Here is an 18,004-nt window from a genome sequence, read left to right as displayed (position 1 = left end):
TTTTTTCAACTAATAAATTAGTAAAATTAATGTATTGAACCAAAGTTTAATAATAATGTATAGAAATGTATGATGAAATTCCAAGACAAAAATCAGGACATGAAATTGACTCCAAATAATTTTTCACTATGTATTCATTCTTCAAGATCATCACTGAATCTAAGTATTTGATAGTATAAATAATCTTTTATGGATTCAAGTGTACACAGTGTTTCATATTTCAGACGAAATTTATGATCTAGATTTGACTTCCTTAGTTAATAGCCATTTGTAATCATTTATTTAATTCATAAGCATTGTTATGTAATTCCTCATTCCAACTGCTTGCTTTTATTTTGGGGCACTGCAAAATAATAACCAAAATAAATCCCTGTTATAACTAATCTCTCATATTTCAAGATTAATTTGTCTGCCCTAGGTAGGGTTGATATGGGGAAAATGTCAACATTTAATATGATGTCCTGCTTATCTTTAATAACTCCATAAAAATAATAGTAAAATAGCTGGAAATCCAGCTTGCAACATATTTCAGGTGATATAGTCTGAAGTGTGAGACTCCCGAGCACAGGACAGGAAAAGAAAGGCAGAGATAATACATCTGAGGGCCAGGAGACAAGGCCCTGGCCTTGTCTATAATAATACAGAATGTATGTTTAATAGTGTCAACCAAATGAACTGAGTTCAATTAAAGTTAGTTACATTTTTCCTTCTATTTTTATAAATGGCAGACTATTTTTTATAAGTAGATAAAACTCTTATACAGATTTAACAAAATGTATTTATCTAGGTAAACTTAAGCTTGGAGTCTTTTAAATCTTTGTAATAACATATATCGCATTAACAGTATCTAAATTAATAACCATTGTGTCCTTATATTTTCTCCTTCATTTAACTCATTTTAAAAGCTAATAGGTAGCTTTTAAAATCATGCATTTAATATTATAAGTATTTCATGGGTTAATTTGTTTTTAATTTCAAAATATTTGAGCTATCAGGATTAAGAAAAAAAGGCATAAAATTGTAGCTTTCAGTGTTTTAACAAGAAGCTTCATGAATCAAACATATTGAAAGATGAGAAACTCCTTACAGAGTTCCTGGATGAGGCAATAAAAACATAAATAGTTATGGGACAAGTAGGAAAATGGAATACTATCGTGAACACAAGTAAGAACAGTGAAGATGGAGAGGGACCATGATGATAGGGGGCACGGGTCCCGTCAAAAGGGGCTGTCACAACTCAGTTCCGGCTGACTGCAGCCCTGTTGGAATATGGTTTCAGGGACCCATATGTTCTCATTGCTTTTTGTCAAATAATTGCTGGCATTCAAATATTTAGGTAAATGTAACAGGTTTTATCCAGTTATAAGGCAGCAAGTGTTTATTGTTTGTGTGTGTGTGATTTTTAGAACACAGCTTGGGAACAGACATCATATACGTGGGTCTTTGTTATAAAACATGTCCTTCATTTTCTGTGAAGTCGTCTTACTGTATTACATTGAATTTGGAATGAAAACATTCAATTCATTTGACACATATTTTTGATCAATTTATTTTTGATACAAAAGTGATAAAACTGTTAGGTCCAAAAGTTAAATAATCTTACGGATTATATTTGAAGAATATGAAATATTCTGAATGGTTTTAAAGAAGGCTTTCTGTTCTAGTAGCATTTTACTATCTCTTGCTTAGGATCAATCTTGGGGCCTAGACCTGTGGACATAAAGAGCTAAGAGTAAGTGTTTATAATTATCTCATCTATCTGGCTCATACACACTGAAGAAACCCTCTAGGACAGTATTTGTCCTTTTACTCATGCTGGAGCCACACCTACAACAAGATGGAATATTGTACAAATTGATATGATTTCATCATTGTTAATCATTGGACTTGTTCTCTGGTTGGAAACAGAACACAGCGCAGACTCCTTGTGGTGTCATCCTTGATGGCACTCTTGGATTGAATGATTCGCATCAACAGCATTCAAAGAGCTTACCATTAGTATTGTAAAACTCCATGGGTGACCAACCTGCAGCCCACATTCCCTTCTTTAGTGCTTACTTTTGATGCTTTAGTTGTGACTAATGTCTCTTTGTCAGTCATTTCTGTATAAAAACTTGTTCCCCACTTAGCTCTATTGTATTCAAACAGGTAACATAACCCAAAGGAGATTTGTTTCTGAATAAAATACTGCAGAAAGAAAATGATGAGACTTCTTTGATGCTTTTACTTGAGAGCTATTTTCCCTCATTTTGTGATGGAAAGTATTATTTGACTATTAGTATTATACTCCCCTTCACCCTCTTTGAAAATGTTTTTCTTCACTTTATCTTGGCTACAAATGATCTGCCTAACAGCTGTGTCTAAATGAAGAAAAAATTCCCCCCAAATGCTATTCTACTTAACTAAAAATCTTTCCTTTTCAATTAACACGTGGGTATTAATAACAGATATGTGACACTCCGTAAGCAGATAATCAACTGAAGGACAATATTATATATGGTAATTTTCAAATATTTTAAAACAACAAAATTTTGAAATCTGGTCTCTGGGAAAGACATAGATGGTGAAAACGGTACTAAATTAAGGGCCCGCAGAGGATGCTTCAAGTTCAAGGAACATCACTAAATACTGTTCTGACCTTGGGTTTAACCACTCGGAGACTTCACTGTCCCATTCTCCACGATGAGAAGATTAAAACACTTACTGCTCAGACCACACACTTGTGGAAAGCCTATGTGCAAGTGAGACAAAATATGTGACAGAATTTTGTGATAATGCTATCCAAACACAAAAAATCCCTACTACTGAACGCTAATCTGAGCTCTCCTCATCCAAGCCTTCCTAATCACATCTCTCCTGGAAGGAATTATATTTCCAGAGGCCCCACTTCACAGAATGAATTCTCGAGAACTGAGGCTGGACTTCAAAACCAACGAAACAGGCATTCAGCCATAAAGCCTGGTCAAAGATACCCTGCCACCTGTATCTTGGGCAAGGATGGACACTAAGAGAGCAGCCAATTCTTATCAAGCAGGAAAGCCAGAAATGAGAGCCTCCATAAGCACAGAAAAAAATCAATAGAAAGTTTCCAGGAGACAGGGCCTCAGGATTTTCTAAGAGCCAAGTGTCCAGCAGGAGGAAATCTTTGCTGGATACTTGCAGCAGGGATATTGTGATGGTGAGAACAATTTGGCAAGTTTGATGTAAGACAAGAAAAGGTTCTGGACAGAATTTGGCATTCGTGTCCCAACTCAGTCTCTCCTATAATCTTACACAGTGAATGCAGGTCTACCACGGATTTGTCCATTTAGAAAGAAGTATAACCTTTTTGAGCCAGTATCAATTTTCCCCTACTAATCTGTCATATGGATTTATGCCTCTGTCAATTCAAACCAATGACAGACGTGAAGAGACCATGAGAAGCAGGGTTAAAGGGACAGAGTAAAAGAGGCTTAAAGTTAATTTGTAATACGTTGGTATTAAAACAAAATATTGTACTCACGGTATTCGTTTACTGCTTTTGTTCAATTCCACCTCCCCCATAACTATACCCCAAAGTGGGCTGGGAGCACAAATAGGAAATAGAATCCTAGGTTTTAAAATATCATTCAAGGTTGTTTCTTTTAAGGAATGTTTTGTTAAATGAAACAGAAGTAAAGCAATAGAACATTCTGATCCATTCAGGCCATGATGTTGACTTTATTTAAGTTTCAGATAGGATAGTTTCTTTTTGAAAGGATTGGTGTAACTTCCAAAAATGTTGAAGCATTAGAAATAAAAACAGAGGTTTATACCAAAGAAATCACGATAAACTGACTGGAGCAATTTGTGCCATAGGTTATACTGACATTTTTCTTGGTTCAAAATCTGCCAGGCTATCAAGCTCCTTTTCCTTGGGACATTTCATTCTTAAATTCTTTTTCCCCTAAATGTTGATATACCATTAACTCTGATTCTCATAGAGAAGAGATCCAGATTTTTTTACACGAAGCTATCCAATTGTCACCATAATACTAATGAAGCAATTTATATTTTCCCGATTATTTATTCTGCTATCATTACCATATACATAATTCCCAAATATAATAAGTCTATTTTTTATCTTATCTTATTCCACTTATTATTCTTACTTCAGTCTTATACTTTTGAAAACGGCTTTAGAGTTCAACTAGCATGTACCGCAGCACTGTCCAATAGAAATATAACGTCAGCCACATCTATAACCTTACACTTTCTAATAGCCTTGTTTTTAAAAAAGCTTTTTCACATGCAACTACATTGAAACATATAATCAAATATAAAAATGATAGTTAATGCGATATCATATGTTATTTTCTCATATTGAACATTTGAGATCTAGCATGTAGTTTACACTTAAAGCAGATCCCAATTCAGATCAGCCACAGTTCAACTATTCCACAACCATGCGTGGCTGGTGGCTACAGCGTTCGACGGTACGGATATGGACAAGGAAAACCCAGCAAAAGTCTTGACAGAAGATCATCTTTCTGACAGATATAACAGAGAGTCAGATAACAGTAGTCTTTAAGAGCTTTTCAGGATCAGGCTGGCATGCACCCAGGACTTCTTTGGGGGAAACAACTCTGGATGGAGTAAAACATACAACCTTCCTAGGTAAAAATCAAGCATCTCCTAAGGAAGCTACCTCTACTTACTGTTCTTTACTGCTTAAGTTAACTTCCCTTGAATCAGGCCCAAAAGCATAGAACAAATTCCACAGTTGTCTCATTTAGTAATTACCTGGAAAGTTTGTCAGTATTGTTTAATAAAAATATAAATCGTAATGCTGTAGCCACTGGGATATTTGCTTTGAAATTAATTTTACTGATCATAGATTTTACTCATCATCATAGGCATCTTTAGCAGCCTGATGTGATTAATTTTTTTTCTAAATCACTTAAATAACTTCCTGCACATCTACCATATCAGTCCCTTCCCCAACCCCACCCCCCAAACGGGTTCAGTCTCTAAGGAGAGTAGTGCTTTTAAAAGATTGTCAGATAAGGTTACTCTTTTGCTCAAAACCCTCCAAAGAAATCTTGCTCATTCACAGTCAAATCCAAGATCTTGAGAGTGGCCTACATGACCCACAGAGCTGACCTGTTCTTTAACCTTATCTTTTACCATGACCTCTTCTCAACTCTAGGCGGACACACTGGCATTATCACCACTTCTCAGACACAGCACTTAACGTTTCCTCTGGTTCAATGTGTTTCCACAGATCTGCACGTGACTCTGCCCTCAGCTCCTTTAGGTCTCTTCTTGAATGTCCACTTCTCAGCGGCTTCTAATCTGGTAACATTACATCATCTCCTGTTACCACTCATCCCTGTTCTCTATTTTACTTTTCTTCATACACTTATCACTATCTAAAATAGTCTACTTTTCTATTATTGATTTTGTTTGTTGATGTTTCTTCTCCTCTAGAATATAAACTCCAGGAGGGTAGCAATTATAATCTCTGATTTGCTACTATACCCCCAGGAGCTAGAACAGTTCTACAGCACAGACACAAATAGCTGTCAAACTGATAAATGTAAATTTTTGACTAACATATATATTTAAAATAACATAGAAAACGTACACCACAAATATCATATATATTTATTTATCTGATTGTATTTATTTTGATGGTCTAAGAAATAAGAATGCATTTTATATATTTATAGCCAATATTGCAGGGAACAAAAGCTAAACAAATAAATTTTTAAAAATATTTTAATTATTTGTCAGAGAGCGAGCACAAGCAGGGGGAGCTGCATGCAGAGGGAGATGCAGGTTCCCTGCTCAGCAAGGAGCCGGATGTGGGACTCAATCCCAGAATGTGGGACTCAATTCCAGGACCCTAGGATCATGACCTGAGCTGAAGGCAGACGCTTAGCCCACTAAGCCACCCAGGCATCCTGCTAAATAAATTAATTAAACATGATTACACTGCAGGCATGCAGCTTTTCAATCCTTTCAGCAATTCATTGGTAGGTGACAGTGACAGACTTTGAAAAAAAATGACATAAACATATTATGTCTGTTCACAGTTATAATGGAGAGTTAAAACATTCAAAAGCATTAGAAATTTAAACTGATTTTAGAGATTTCTGGGACAAAATTTTATGCTTCCTTCCACATTACTATAAAGCAAATGTGAAGTGAAAGAAATCTCAACCTTAAACTGATGGAAATTATCTAAGGGTGTTTTTTTTTTTTCTTTTATAACAAGCAATTGTTCATATTTTTGACAATCAAATAAACCACAATTATCACCTTGTCTTTCAAAAAGCCTCTGAAGTTTTAGAGAAATATGAATTTCTACTGCTTAAGTTTTAAGAATCATAAAACAATACTACATACAAATTAAAAGCAGTATTCACAGAAGGATTGAAATAAATATATCCATAACTAACAATCTGAAGAGTTGAATGTATTTTAGGGGAGGTTTATAGATTTTATTAAGAGATGCCTAATGGTAAATATAATATCAATTAAAAACGAGCTATAATTTTTGAGAACTTACTACATATATGCTAATCACAATGCTAAGGATATACATTCCAAAAAAATTCTGAGAACAAACTTGCTCCTTCTGTGATAGTTTGCATTTAATTAAAGAGAACCCCATACATCCAGTTACTTGGCCCCAACGGAATGAGCCACTTCTAGTAAGAGGGAAAATGCCATCAAAGATACCAGGTCCTATTTAGCTCTGTTAGCTTATGAGTAAGAAGCATCTTTGCAGTTGTTTTTAAGAATCTTGATATGGAGAGATTATACTGGATTATATATTTTATATGTTATGTATATAATGGCTCTAAATCCAATCTAGTGTCTTTGTAAGAGGCTGTGGGACATTACGTATACATAATGGAGAAGGCAATATGGACGGGTAGTCAAAGATTGGAGTGACTTAGCCATAAGCAAAGGAATGTCACCAGAAGCTAGAAGCAAGACAGGGAATCTGTCCTAGAGTCTCTGGAGGAAATGTGGCCCTGTTAATATCTTGATTTCAGCTCAATGAGATTGATGTTGAACTTCTGGCCTCCAGAATTGTGAAGGAATCAATTTCTGTTCTCTTAAGTCAACGAGTTTGTGGTAATTTGCAATGGCAGCTTAGGGAATTAAGACAGATTTTGGTAGGGGAAAGTGGGGTGCTGCTGTAACAAATACGTAAAAATGTGGAGTGCCTTTGTAATCGGACAGTAGGCAGAGACTTGGGAAAAATCTGAGGTAGAGGATAGAAAAACCCTAGACTGCCTTGACCAGGAATATGAACAGAAGTATGAATGTGAAAGGTGACTTTAGTGAAAGCTCAGAAGAAAATGAGAAATGTGTTATTGGAAATTGGTGATAGGTAATCCTCATTATTTACTGGCAGACTATTTGCCTCAATGTGTTTTATCGCTGTGTGGAAAGCAGGACTCATAAGCAAGGAATTTCGATTTTGACTGAGGAGATTTCTAAGCAAAGTGTTGAAGGTGAAACATTGTTTCTTCTCGCTGCTTATAGCAAAACACATGGGGAAAGAGAGAAACTAAGGAAAGAACTGTTAAGAAAAAGGGAACCAGTACTTAAAGATTTGGGAAATTCTCAGCCTGTTCAGAGAGCAAAACATGCTAAAATTCAGAGACCAGCTGTTAGGAAATTGTGCTCTGGAGAGAAGGCCAGGTGTGTGGCTAGAAAAATTTTGCTGAAGATACTAGTTTTGTGACTCATGGTTTCACTCAATCATCTCAGCACAAGCCGGGAACGGAAATGGAATTATCTAGGAAAGATCTGAGGAGGAATCTCTTGCTAATGAGATTAGCATTGGAATGAAAGAGACAGAGACCAGACAAAATGAGGGAAGATGTCAGAGTTCCAAAATTCTATAAGTAGAAAACATACTGATAAAACTATTCATCTGAAAACATGTACTATCCTTCAAGAAGAAGTGATGATACACTCATGGCAGAGCCATGGTCCCCGAAGAATGGAGCTGTAGGGCCAAAGGCAGATGCCCAGATCTAGAAATAGAGCAGAGCCCTGGGCCCAGTGGGCAGAAGTTAAAAACACATGGAATTATTTCTAACTCATAAAACATAGTGGGATTTTACCTGTTGGATTTCAAAATTATTTGAGAACACTGATTTCTTTCCTCCTTATATTTTATCCCTTCTGGAATAGAAATGTCTATAACTGTTATGCTATGCCAGCTGATAAAGGAAATTTTCAACTTTTAACATTTGTAGTTCCTGCTCCTGGGCTCCCAGGGAAGCTACACTTTAACATTTACCAAGGTCAAAATGACTCCACAAAACCTCAGAGCAGGGGCTCTTATTTCTGCCCCGAGCACACATTGTATGTCTGCTTTGTTAAAACAAAACACAAAACAAAAAGGAGCATTCAAGACATAAAGATAAGAAAAACAAAAAAACCTTCCTGGTTCCCAAAAGATTAAAGTTATACAGCCTAGTATACATACTAAAAACATAAGGTAAAGTCTACAACTTTCTGCAATGTCCTTTGTCATGGTGATTTGTAACTACATAAACAAAAATATGTAACTCTGTATGAAATATTCCTTCTCCAGAGCCTTCTTTTCTGTGTGAAGACTACGTAATTTGGGCAGCTGTTCTAACTTAGGCTTGAATAAAACTCTTTTACTTTCCCTTTAAAATTTCAAAGAAAGGTGTTTTTTGTTTGTGTGTGTGTGTGTGTGTGTGTGTGTGTGTGTGTGTGTGTGTGTGTGTGTGTTGACAGAGCTCTACATTATATTTGGGGACCAGACAGCAAGATTTCCAATTTCATAGGTCCAAAGATGGAGATAAAATTTTCTCCAGGATGGATCATAGGCAGAATCTAAATTATGTTGATTTTGCTGATTTAAATAATGAGATTTGAAAATTCTGAGTTGGTGATATTTAGATACATTTTGGACTTGTGTTGATGCTGTAACAGGTTGATACTCTTGAAGACACTGGGATGGAATAAATGTATTTTGCACGTGGGATGGATTTTAATCTTTGGAGGCCAGAGGGAAGACTGTGGTAGACTGAAGCATCCCCCCAAAGATATCTGTGTCCGAATCCCTAATTCCACATTCCCATGCCTGGGGACATTAGCTTCCTTCTATGGAAAAAAAACAAAAACAAGAAAAGGCTTTGAGGATGTGATCTGGTTAAGGATCTTGAATTATGAATTATCTAGCTGAGCCCTAAATCCAGTAAAGGTGTCCCTGTAATGGGAGGCAGAGGGAGACTTGAAACAGTGAAGAGGAAAGGCAGTGGGAGGCAGAGATGGAGTAATCAGTCCACAAGCCAAAGAACGTTAGCTGCCACCAGAAACTGGAAGAGACAAGGAGCGGATTTTCCCCTAGAGCATCTGGTTAGAACATTAATACCAATGAAACTAAAAAATACTAATTAAAATTAATACTGATTTAAAAAAACCCCTCTACATGTCAAAATTTGCAAGGCATTGCTAAAACTCTATGCTTGGGAAATTTTATAGCCCTTAGTACATTTATCAAAAATAAGCAAGATCAAAAACTAAAAAATCTGGCTTTCAACACAGTTATAGGTAGAGTGCTACACAGCAAATTCAGAGAAAGGAGTTCACAAATTATAAATGTAAGAAGAGGCTTTCTGCTCCTCCCAGTTCGACAGACAACCTCATCTTCTGGTGCAGTACTAGCTGTGTCCCTGAGACACAACGCTGAAGGTTAGAGGAAACAGATTTGGCCGTACTGGGCACCTGGTCACCAGGGCTGCTTTTAACTCAGGCAAGGTGAATATTGTCACCATCAATGACTATCACCCCTTCATTGATCTCAGATACATGGCCTAATGTTCCAGTATGATTCCACCCAGGGCAAATTCAACAGCAGTCAAGGCTGAGAATGGGAAACTTGTCATCTATTCTAAGCCCATCTCCATCTTCCAGGGATGAGATTCCACCAATATTAAATGGGGTGAGCCTGGTGCTGAGTATGTTATGGGGTACACTGGGTCTTCACTACCATGGAGGAGCTGGGGCTCACTTGAAGGGGGGGACCAAGGGGTCATCATTTCTGCCTCTTCTGCTGATGGCCCCATGTTTGTGATGGGCATGAACCAGGAGAAGTATGACAACTCCCTCAAGAGTATCAGCAATGCCTCCTACACCACCAACTGCTTGGCCCCTCTGGCCAAGGTCGTCCACAACTCTGGTATCATGAAGGGACCCATGACCATAGTCCATGCCATCACTGCCACCCAGAAAACCATGGACAGCACCTCTGGGAAGCTGTGGCGTGATTGCTGAGCAGCTGCCCAGAACACCATCCCTGCTTCTATAGGTACTGCCAAGGCTGTAGGCAAGGTCATCGCTGAGCTGAACAGGAAGCTCACTGGCATGGCTTTCCATGTCCCCACACCCAAGGTGTCAGTCGTGGATCCAACCTGCTACCTGGAGAAAGCTGCCAAATATGATGATATCAAGAAGGTGATGAAGCAGGCATTGGAGGGCCCCATCAAGGGCATCCTGGGCTACACTGACCAGGGTGTCTCCTGCAACTTTAACAGTGACACCCACTCTTTCACCTTCAATGCTGGGGCTGGCATTGCTCTCAATGACCACTTTGTCAAGCTCATTTCTGGTATAACAATGAATTTGGCTACAGCAAACAGGTGGTGGGCTTAATGGTCCCCATGGCCCTCAAGGAGTAAGAGCCCCCTGGACCATCAACCCCAGTGAAGGTGAAAGGAAAAGAGAGGCCCTCAGCTGCTGGAGAGTCTTTGCTGCCACTCATCCCCCAACACACTGAGAATCTCTCAACCTCTACACAGTTTTCATCCTAAAGAAGGTAAGGGGCTTGAGGAACACCGTCTTCTCATGTACCATCAATAAAGTACACGATACCTAGCTAAAAAAAAAAAAATAAAAATAAAAATAAAAATAAAAAGAGATAGTAAAATAAAGAGTAACACATACTTATGATAGTAAAAATCCAAAAAATTAAAACCTAGTTACTTAAAAAGATAATTAAACATTTGGAGCACTGATAAGAAAAGACAAATGTAAATAAATTTATTCTGAAATAAAAAGGAGAAATATCTACAGATAAAAATAATATTTAAAACTACTAAAATTGTGTTAAAAGTATGAATTTCTCAGAGCGCCTGGTTGGCTCAGTCGTTAAGCGTCTGCCTTCGGCTCAGGGTGTGATCCCGGTGTTCTGGGATCGAGCCCCGCATCGGGCTCCTCTGCTGGGATTCTGCTTCTTCCTCTCCCACTCCCCCTGCTTGTGTTCCCTCTCTCGCTGGCTGTCTCTCTCTCTCTCTCTCTCTCAAATGAATAAACAAAATCTTAAAAAAAAAAAAAAGTATGCATTTCCACGTCCAGCCATGATGGAGTAAGAATTACCCCAGACCCATTGTTCCATTATGACCAAAGAAAACTCTAGACAAAATAAATAAAATATTTCTTTCAAGCACAGGCATGCAAGACTATGAAAATGGGAAGGTGGAAAGCAACTGAGGTGACTCATACCATCACTCTGACTTTTCAGCAATTTCTAGACTACTAGTGCAGGGTTGGTTAAAAAAGAGAGAGAGAGAGGGAACTCAGTGATATTAATGAATTAAAGAGCTGAAGATTGGAGTTCTGGGGGCTGCAGAAGATGGGAGTTGCAGAGTTTCAGAGAGGGAGGGGCTTGAAGACTGAATACACTCTCAGTTAGGAATTTCAAGGGTTCAAACATGTCGGTAGACTTTTGAATTACCAGTCAGAATTAGGAATCCTCAGCAATCACCTGAGACATTCACTAGACAGCCATGAGAAGTGACACCTTGGTAATAAGACGGTATTTGAATTATCCTTGGAGTGAAGCCTACTCAAGTCTACCCTAATAAATCTGTAAAATACTCCCTGAAGGGCTCAAACTGATTCCATAACTTGGCCATTTGGCCAAAAAAAAAAAAAAAAAAAAAAAAAAAAACCTGAACAATCTATAAAAATAGGACAACAAAATCCCAATATTCAACAATGTACCAATCACCATAATTATAGTTGAAAAGGTTACCACTCGTCTATTAGTAAGTGATGGGACAAACAAGCATTAAATTTGTAAGGATAGAGAGGACTTGAATAACACTACCAACCTACTTGGCCTAATTGATATTTATAGAGCACTCTACCTAATAATGGCAGAATACACATAAAATATTCAGCAAGATAGATTATATGCTGGGCCAAACACAAGCCTAATAAAATTTTAAAAGGTCACATCAAACAGGGTATGTTCTCTGAACATACTAGAATTAAATTAGAAATCAAAAAGTAAAGTAAAAAATATCTAGAAATACCCCATACAGTTGGAAATTCCACAACAATAATTTTCAAATAATCTACAGATACTATGTATATAGTCAAGGGTATTATGATAGTGTTACGTGGAGACGAATGGCGGCTACATATGTGGCAAGCACGGTATAATGTATAGAGTTGTCCAGTCACCTGAATGTTGTACACTTGGAACTAAGTAACATTGTGTATCAACTATATTTTAGTAGAAAAAAGGATGTTTGGTAGAATTCACCAGTGGGAGGAGAGGGAGTTGGATAGAAATTAGATAGTATAGGGGAATAAAGGAAAATAAAAATAGAGTATATAAAAATTGTTGGGCTGTAGCTAAAACAGTGTTTAGAAAGAAGTTTGAATACTTTATTGCTTAAATTATAAAAATTAAAAATTTTGAAGCTAATAATCTAATTTTTCATCTTAAGAAGCTGAAAAAATTAATCAAATTAAAGCCAAGTAAGGAAAATGAGGAACACAATAAAGAGCAGACATCAATTAAACAGAAAATGAACCAACAATAAATCAAGGAAATCAAAAGATCATTGAAAAGATCAGTAACATTGGTAAACCTCTACTCAGTGTGATCAAGAAAAAGAAGTACACATGGGGGCTCCTGGGTGGCGCAGTCCTTAAGCGTCTGCCTTCCGCTCAGGGTGCAATCCCAGCGTTCTGGGATCAAGACCTGCACTGGGCTGCCTGCTCCACTGAGAGCCTGCTTCTTCCTCTCCCACTCCCCCTGCTTGTGTTCCCTCTCTCGCTGGTTGTCTCTCGGTCTATCAAATAAATAAATAAAATCTTATAAAAAAGAAAAGAAAAAGAAGTACACAAATTACCAGAATCATGAAAAAAAAAAAAAAGAAGACAACCACTTAGAAACATGATAAGTGTAAAAAGGTAATATAATAAACCACTTTATGGCAATAAATTTGACAACTTAGATGAAATGGACAACTGGAAAAATTCTTTGAAAGAAACAAAACACCTAGCTTGCTTAAGAAGAAATAGATACCCTGAATAGCCATGTATCTATTAAATAAACTTAGTCTGCAGTTAAAAATCTCCCTAGAGGTGATAAGGTAACTCCAGGCTCAAGTGCTTTTATTAGAGAATTCTACCAATCATTTAAGAATGAAAACAATACCAATTCTATACAAACCCTTTAGATAAAAAGAGGGAATACTCACCAACTAATTTTATGAGGCTTGCATTTTCCTGTACCAAAACCAATCAAAGATTATATAAACAAAAGAAACCTGAACCAGTTTCTCTCATGAACACAGAAGCAAAATTCTTTAAAAAATATTGACATGGCCAATATAGTAATATATAAAAAGAGTAACATATCATGACAAGGAAGAATTTATTCCAAGAATGCAAGTTTATTTTAACATTTTAAGAAATCAATCAATATATTTCTGTGTATTAAATGTAAGTGAGAAAAACCCAATAATCAGATTCAGAAAAAGGCATTTGACAAGATTCAGAAAAAGGCATTTGACAAGATTCAACATCCATTGCTGATTAAAATTTTCAGCACATTAAAAATAGATGGAAATTTTATCAATCTGATAAAGGACATCTGCAAAAACTACAGCTAACTTCATATTTAATGAGGAACAAGGAAAAGATGTCTACTCTCACTACTTAGTTTCAAACTTCTACTGGATGTCTTAGCCAATGTAATAACAGAAAAATATATTAAAATCATATGCAAAGGAAGAAATAAACTGTCTTTCTTCCTAGATGACACAATCATGTACACAGGAAATGCGAAGGATCAACAGCGTGTTAGAATAAATATGTGTGTTTAGCAAAATCAGTGGCACAAAGTCAATATCTATAAATCAATTGCGATGTTATATCCCTGCAATAGATTATTGGATGTATAAAAGTATTTTTATATTATTTAAAAGAGTATCAAAAACATGATATAATTAGGGATAAGTTTAGCAAAGTAAGTGTAATATGTATACACTGAAAATCACAAAATATGTTTGAGAGAAACTGAAGCGTTACTAAAGGAAGGGGTATGCCATATTTGTGGACAGCAAACCGAATATTGTTTTGACCCAATTATTCCCAGAATAATCTATATGCTCAATGCAAATCTAATTAAAATTCATGCAATTTTTTTAGTAGAAATTGATGAAAAACTGAAACATATAAGAATGCAAATGACCTAGACTAACCAAAATAATTTTTTTAAAAAGTCAGATTTGGAGGACTCAGTATGTACTACAATAACAAAGAGAGCGCGGCTTTTGCATATCTATAGACATGAAGATCAATGAAACAGAAAACAGAGACTCAAAATAATCTAACACAATAGATCGATGTTTGACAAAAGTACCTATGTAATTCAGTGGAGAACAAATATTCTTTGCACCTACTGGTGCCAAAACAACTGAATATCCATATGTAAAAGAAAATAAATCTCAAGTCTTTTAAAACATCACGCACAAAAATTCTCTAAATACGGATCATAGAGTTAAACATATGAGCCAAAATGGTAAGACTTCTAGATGAAAGTATTCTAGGGAAAAATCTTGAAAACTTTGTGATAAGCAAGAACTTCTTAGGATACAAAATGCATGAATTATAAAGAAAAAGCTGATAAATTGGAATTCATGAAAACTAAAAACTTTTCAAATAATACAATTAATTTTGTATATTGAAGAAGATAATGAAAAGGTAATCAAAGTGCTTGAAGAAAATAATTGCACTACAGCTTTCTGACACAGACTTGTATACAAAACACATCAGGAATTCTTACAATTCAATAATTAGGGGACGAGCAACCTAACAAAAAAGGGCAAAATATTTGAATAAAATTACACCAAAGAAGATAGAGAGATGGTCAATAAACACGTAAAAAATATTCAACATCTTTAGCCATTGGGAAATGCAAATTCAAACAATAATAAAATAACAATACACACCATTAGAATTGAAAAATTTAAAAACTGGCAACTATTGTTTATAATGCAAAGAGACTGAAATTTTCATACACTGCTGAGGGTGGGGGATATAAAATGGTACCTCTACTTGGAAAACAACTCGGCAGTTTCTTAAGAGGTTAAACACACACTTAGAACACACAACATGCATAAATACCTATGTACATACAACCCGGCAATGCCACTCTGAGTAATTCACCCCACCATATATAAAAACTGTATACCCACACTGTTATGAACCAAATGTGTCCTCTGCAAATCGATATGTTAAGTGCTGGTATTTGGAGTTGAGGCCTTTGGGAAAGGATGAAGTTTAGACTGAGCTCAGGTGAGCTACTGAGGGCGGCTTTCCCGTGGTCTGGTGAGTGCACTTGTAAGAGGAAGACACGCCAGAGCTACCTCCTGTCCACACACTTGCACTGAGGAAAGGACATGTAAGCACACAGGTAAAGGCGGCTTCTATAAGCCAGGAAGACGGCCCTCACCTAGAACCAAATCTGTCAGCCCCTTGATCTTGGCTTTCCCAGCCTATACAACCAGGAGAAACCATTTCTGTTGTTTAAGGCACCCCCCAGTCTACGGTGTCTTATTTTAGCAGCCTGAGCTAAGACACATGCAAATCTTTATATGATAACACACAGAGCAGCTTTCTTCCTAATAGCCCCAGATTGGAGGCCTAAATGTCCATCATCAAGAGAAAGACAAATAAATTGTGCTATATCCATTTAATGGAATACTTAGCCATAAAATAAAAGAAGGTATGTTATAACAATATGGATAAATCTCAAAATCACTATGCTGAGAAAGAAGCCAAATACAAAAGAATATCTACTGTAGGATACAAATATGAAACTCTAGAAGAGATAAATGGATTTGGTAGTGACAGATAAACAGTTGGGTGGTGGCCTGGGGCCTGGGCTGCGCTGGGAGCTGGGAGGGTTTGACAAGGCAAACTAGGGCCTCCTGCAGACAATGTGTTTGGTTTGAGTGAATCTTGATTGTGGATGAGGTTATACAGTGTGTGAGTGTGTGTGTGTGTGTGTGTGTGTGTGGTAACTCGTCAAACTATACACTTGAAATGCATGCATTTATTTTACATAAATTATATCTGAGCATTAGTATAAAAAATCGAAACTGAAATGTTAGAAAATCAATATTAAATGGAAAAAAAATGCAAAAATTTTTAAATATAAAAGAATAAGTGTAAAAAAGAATAAGAACAGCTAAATAGATTAATAAATAATAAATTGAAATGGTAAGCAAAGACCACCTCACACACCAAAGAGGCCCAGACTTAATTTTACAGATATAAAATTTTCCTGAAAGTGTAAAGGCGGATGTAATTTCTTTCTTATAGGAATTGTTACAGCAAATAGTAACAGAACAAACATTACCTAATTTATTTTACAAAATTATTGCCACCGTGGTCAGCAAAGTAGATTGGGAAAGTACAAAGAAAATAAATCACAGGCCTACTTTGTTTGGAGCCACAAAAGTAGAAATCCTAAAGAAAATACCAGCTAACTAATTTCCATTATACCTAACAATAATAATAGAAATAGAAATAAAGGTAGGATGGGATTTATTATTTGCTCATGTTTATAAAAGTGTGGAATGATTAAATGTGGTCATTAGTATGGGGCTTATCAGCAATTTTGTAGATTTCAGTTCAATTTCCCCAGGTGCAACCTCACCTCTGACTCAGAACAATAAGGAAGGGCCAGTGTTCCTACAGGCCGGTCAAGCCGCTCTCCGTCGATGCAGCATGTTGTCCACATCACAGAAGCCTGCTGGTAAGTGCTGGGCTACGTACTGTCCAGTCAGGGCTGTCGCGTTCTTCCAAGCCTTTTTGGTTGCTACTCTCCAACCGTTCTAGAAGTCTGTTTTATGAGCAAAGGCAACACAAAAGTTCTGTTGCCCCGTCGGCTTTGCTCCAACTTCTGCTTGAAAGACGGCATTTCCCCAGCCTGTCATGTTGCCAATTATCAGTGGTGGGATAGAAATAGAGTATTTGCTGTCCTTCTTGAACTTTGATCAATTGTCACCACCCTGCTGGCAAAACTGAACGGGGCCATCAGAGTTACCTCATTTCTAGTTGCACTGCAATGTGCTCATAGCTTCTTTATATGCTCGCCAGATTGCCTTCCATGTGATACAAGCCATGTGTTTCTGCGAGCATTTGTTATTTGTGGTGCATATTGGACCCTTTCTTAGCTTCAAAATTTATGATGTTATCTCTACTATTTTGCATCTTTTTGCTCATTTCTGTATGTGTTGGGGTGAGTGATGGCATAAATCTCTACTTAGGACACTTTTTTTGCAGTCACTCTGTTGATAGATATGTTATTATTTATGCACTGGTATTTGTATCTTTATACTTGGCCTATAAAGAGTGTTTATTCCTCTTATTTAAACTAACTGCTGTTTTTCATACATTGAAATAAAAATATTAATCTACCATCAATAGTTATTTCAATTTAGATTTTTCCCTATCATAGAGATGAAGGGAACTGAATCATTTACGTCCTTAATCAAGTGCAAGCATTTACAATATAATGATCCAACAATTGTACATGTTTCTCAGTGCTCGGTAAGGTAAGTGTATTCTTAATCCCCTTGACCTACTTCACCCACCCTCCCACCCACCTCCTCCCGGGCAACCACATTTGTTGTCTGTATTTAAGACTGTTTTTTGTCTCTTTTGTTGTTGTTTA

At 36.7% G+C, this 18,004-nt stretch overlaps 1 long non-coding RNA gene and 1 pseudogene across 11 annotated transcripts in view; one reads left to right on the top strand and one right to left on the bottom strand.

Moving 5' to 3' along the window:
• The window catches only part of LOC123801282 (uncharacterized), a 925,199-nt gene that overhangs the window by 387,970 nt on the left and 519,225 nt on the right, over positions 1–18,004 (bottom strand). The gene's annotated exons all lie outside the window — the stretch shown is intronic.
• On the top strand, positions 2,598–10,700 carry LOC123801272 (glyceraldehyde-3-phosphate dehydrogenase pseudogene; annotated as a pseudogene).

Source organism: Ursus americanus, chromosome 20 (genome assembly GCF_024610735.1).
Source record: "Ursus americanus isolate L20-20 chromosome 20, mUrsAme1.1.p, whole genome shotgun sequence".
NCBI classification, from domain to species: Eukaryota; Metazoa; Chordata; class Mammalia; order Carnivora; family Ursidae; genus Ursus; species Ursus americanus.
The sequence above is the reverse complement of the archived record's forward strand: the minus strand, read 5'-3'. Positions and strand labels throughout refer to the sequence as shown.